This window comes from Rhipicephalus microplus, chromosome X (genome assembly GCF_043290135.1).
Source record: "Rhipicephalus microplus isolate Deutch F79 chromosome X, USDA_Rmic, whole genome shotgun sequence".
NCBI lineage: Eukaryota > Metazoa > Arthropoda > Arachnida > Ixodida > Ixodidae > Rhipicephalus > Rhipicephalus microplus.
The window spans coordinates 449,188,931-449,193,960 of NC_134710.1; positions in this window are offsets into that span (position 1 = coordinate 449,188,931).

A 5,030-nucleotide genomic window follows, 5' to 3' on the forward strand; every position below is an offset into this window, starting at 1 on the left:
TCTTTAACAAAAAGGTTATCCAAATGCTGTTAATCCAAACAAACATATATAAAAGGTGACAAAACATCGACATTCATTCACCCTTAAATAAAACAATACCCATCATTCACCAATGAAACATTCGCCCATCAATAAAAGGCTGGTAATCAGAAGAAAATAGAAGGCCACAATTCATGATCCATTGTGCACTGCTTCGCTCGATCATAAGGAATCAGTTTGTTTGTAATGCCAACCCGAGAGACTTATTGTAGCTCTAGCGATTTCTCCTCTTCTAATGATTTGGAGCCTTTTTTACTGAATCTAGGGATTTTTCGTAAGGTTCTGGAAATGTTACAGTACACATAGCCGGCTAAAGGCCTCCGTTATTAATCCCGCTTTTGCCATTAAAAAAGCTGTAAAAACGATAATTTTGACTACTTGCTGTTCGTTTTATTTAAGACAGTCTTGGTGTTCTGCCACCCCAAGTGAATGGGAGTAGCAGATTATTATATGCATATTACAAGGGTAATGAAGTTCGGTTGTCGTAAGAGTTGCGCATTCACGCGCATATCATGAGCGCCGTTAGTGGCCGCTGCTCTGAGAAACAAGTGTAATTTTTGTCCTATAGCGCAATAAACACGTGCTTACGCTCACTGCATGCCTTCGCGGAGCAATGTGTCTATTTGAAATAACTGAAAGGGGTACAGACCCAAGAATTTCGGCCTCACGTAATTTTGTCGCGATGTGTTCCTGGGGGCCTGCTGGTCATAACATGACACATAATTTTCTGCAGCGTGCGAGAGATAATTATTTACAGGTTCGCCATTACCGACCAGTCTCAGTTTCGGTTTCAAAGATGATAAGCCAGCGGGTGCAACTATCGCCACCATAGAGGTAATATAGAGACTCTAGAGGGAAAACTATAACTACTAAAGCGCTGATATCTAGCAATGTTGTCATTGTTGTTGTTACAACACTTGAAAGAAGCACTAAATATTAGTTTAAAACACTCATATACTCGCAGTACAAACCATAAAGAAGTGTGTTCACGTATTATAAACTAATTGAAATGCGTGATGTTTATACCAACTACTTTACGGAAGATACAATGGTCATATATGCAATTTGCTGCACGCAGAAAAAGGCGTTTGCAGTTTTGTTTACTAGATGGCGCCACCATACTGGAACCGCATCAACATGTGTGAGCGGGGCCGTGCGGCGTGCGACTGGTTGCTTACACCCCGTCTTCCCCGCTTTTTGTTTCCATGAGCTAACAATTTGACTTTGTGTGACAGTTTTTTACTGGGATGCAACAGAGATCCACGAAACACACACGCACAAAAATGCAGTGGCGAGTGCGAGTGTACATCACCCAAAAGCAGAGCATCCTCAAATCATGGCAGCCCCCAAGTGGGTATAGGTTTTAATGCATTGGTGCTTTTGGCAGCTTTTCCTCTAAAGTCTGTATATAAACTCTATGATCTCCACCTAGCGGGTGCAACGCTCGACTATGTCAGCACACAAAACAATGACGCACTTCCGTGGCGTGCACACAAAGAAGCTTTTTCCGAGCAGGAAACGTGACAGCAATGTAATAACGTCGTCATAATGTGTTTTTGCGTGCTCACGTGAGGGAAGTGCGGGGGTCCCCAAAGGTCTCATTTGAGGGTGTCAGTAGTGCGATGGAGTAGATTGCTCACTCAAACCTCAAAATTGTTATAAGATACTTTCCAAGTGCAAACTTGAAAACCGCTATAAAATACTTTCCAATCTATATTCGCCGCTGATATTTTGCAAATCATACACGTACGTTCACGGACACCCATCTTGCAGGCTATCTCGGCCGTGAAATTTCGCGTCAGTACCCCTTTAACCAGGCGACATAGAGAGGAGAAGTGCGAAAATAAGATTGAGTGAGGTGGTACGGGTTCAATGATGCGCAAACGGTGTGACAAAAAGAGACTAGAAGACTCAATTGTTCGGGTGTTTTCAGCCTTTCCGTCATGCCCTCTACATGAGAACGCTAAGAGGAGGAAAATTTTTGGTCAAACGAAGAGCTGATTGAAAGCACAGAATGAAAGGCTATCAGCCAGTAAAAGAGGGCCTACTTGCATCCACTGAAAATATTGCAACAATTGTACAAATGTGGAATATTGAAAATGGACCACCTCCCTAGAAATTGGATGTAAGAAAAATATGCTACAGACTCGTAGTTGACAGCTAATGGTCACAACCAAGCCTTCATCTCATGAGCAAAGTGAACTTTGCAGAGAAATCTGTCTCTGTGGCAGCTGGTGCCATCTGCCAGCACTTGATATTCATCACCACATAACATGTAAAAAAGACTTGAAAGCTGGTTATTATGTTTTTGATATTTAAGAAGATTAAGAACAACTAGGCCACAGAGCACACTAACCTAATACTTCGTTAGGAGTAGATTAGTTTGAATAAAGAAATTGAAAAATAATCTAGAAATTCTTAAAATCTAGAAAATTTTCGAGGGCCGATCTAAAAGCAAAACGTGTCACTGGGTTGATATCACTCCAATTCGTGAATGTGCGTGTACTTTTGGCGTGTGTTCAGATGATTGGCAATACTCATGATATAGATTTTTTTGTTGTTGCTGAAAATGCCTATTTCGTCTTTTGTAAGAGCAAGGGTTATCGACAAGGGGAAAATTCTCAAAGGTGTAAAGTAGTTTACGGTTCACGATGAGCTCTGTGAAATACACTCTGGTTGCTCACTTCTCACGCAAAAAATAGGCGGGAGACACCTACCAATCTAGAGTTGTAGTCAGGTCGAAGGCACTGTTCAATGTGTCACGGTACCTTCTGGTAGTATCCATGATTGTGAATAAGGAGCGCGTTGCTTCGGCGTCCACTTTTCTGCGGGGCAGATGGACACGGAGGAAAGTATAGTTGTCGGAGATAGCATCCGACAATGACAGCACGAAACTGGTGGGGTTCCAGTCTGTTCTGCTGGTTACATAGTAGAAGGAAGTGATGTGCCACCTCCACCCGATTGTGGCAGCGAGTCGGACGTTAAATACCAAATTGTTGGTGCTCAATATCAAAGAGCAATGTGATGCTGGTGCTGGCCGCGATCGACTCCAAAAGCAGTGTCCAGCACGATGCGTACTCGAGGTCTTCCAGACTCGCAACGTACAGTCGTAGTTTCGGAAGCATCGTCGTTGCATGGACGTACTTGGTGAGGGAGGAGAAAAGACGTTCATCGGGTTCGTTTAGACTGAGCGACAGGGAAGTGAAGTGGTCGAATGTCGGAAGCCGTTGTAGTGCGGAAACCTTCAAGTGGAGCTCTCCGTGAATCTCGATCCCCGAGAACGCCCCGAAGCACATGAATTCACTTACTGCGGGAATGTGCCTGTAACTGCGGAAGGAAACACCATCTGAAGAGCTTTTGTTTGCCAACGCCTGGAGGACAGGCGCAAACGTTTCGTAATCGTTATGCCGATTATAGAAGACCTCAAGCTTCATAAGGTGCTTGTTATTCGGTAAGAACGCGAAAAAGTGATCCAGTTGTTCGGATGCCACAAAGCGTAGCAGAGTGTAAGCTCTTCTAACGTCTCATTTTGTGCCAGCGCTTCTGTGCAGCGTCTCAATGTCACTTCAGGCATGTTAGCATACTCGTCCCGCAGCACGTCGAGAGTGAGTTTTTTTATGGAGGCACATTCGGCGAGTATCCTTGTCAAGAAACGAACAGTTGTTTCACCGCCACAAAGATGGCCAACTTTAAGAGAAGACAGTTTAGAGTTATGAACAAGCGCTTCATCGAGTGACAGCTCTTCGCGATCTGTTTCTTCGCCCCGAAGGTGCAGATTTGTAATCAATCGGTTACTGATAACGTATTTGCCGAGGCTACCTGGTGGCTCGATGTTGTTCCAGGTCGCCCAAATCTCAATCAACGTTAGAGTCGAGTTTGCAGCTAGTGCGTTGACAAATGCTTTCGGTGGCTGGCTGTCCTCGAAAAGCGCGTGGAAAACCAGGGTGGTAAAGCAGGTTGTGTTTATCAATAGTGCTGTTATGGCGTCCACGAAGGCGTCTGTGGATGGTGACATGTTGCAATGCAGTTCTTACAGATGCCGATGCATGGGAAGCAGGCTCGCGAGGTAGTCCTGCACAATGACTTTAAAAGGAAAGTATACTCTCTGTTTTCTCAGGCGAGAGTTCTCGGGCAGTTCTTCGAGGATGACCTTGCTGTAGAGTATCACCCATTTGCATTGGAGTTTGTGGTAGGTGATGCAGACGTGGCTTCTGAGTAGCTACCTATAGAAAGTAGAGGCCCGGTACAATTGCGAATCACAACAGGGCACCACCTTGGCGGCGTTTGGCTTAAAGCAAACTAAGGACAGCTTGCCTCCGCGTTGTTGACGATGCTCCATGCCGATGTCGAAGAAAAGGGCGTTGCAGAAGAAAGGTAATCCTTGATCGGACAAACTTGATCGGCGTACGTTGTTGTCGTAATGTTGGCTGCGCATGGTAGTCGGAAAGGCTCCGCGTCTTCACGGTAAATATTGCTGGGGGTGTCGACCACGTTTGTCACGGCAAGGAGTGATGACTCCTCACTGATCGTAGGAATGTTTTCCATTGTAGTTCTTCAATGGGTCGAAAGAGCTAGCTGAGGCCCAACCTTTAGCACACACGCACACACACACACACACACACACACACACACACACACACACACACACACACGAAAAAACGATGTGTTATATATATTTGGAGCATGCACACGTTTTGAAGCATACAACCATATAAGGCCTACAGAGGGAGAGAGAGGGGAAGGGCACGTGAAAGAATGAGAAGCACGGCTGGCCTAGCTAACAAGGGCAGCCCAGACCTTTGCAGAGTCATGCCTGCTGAGCTGTCATTTAGTGCATTGTTGTGCCATAGCATGTGTTGACGGCAATGTCAGCCAGGGACCCCTGGTACCACCTTTCTATTCTAGTTATCTAAAAGTGGGCGCCGATTCGGCACTATTCGATTTCGCATTTGTGTCTGTGAAGTCATTATTTGAATGTCTGGGTTATGAAT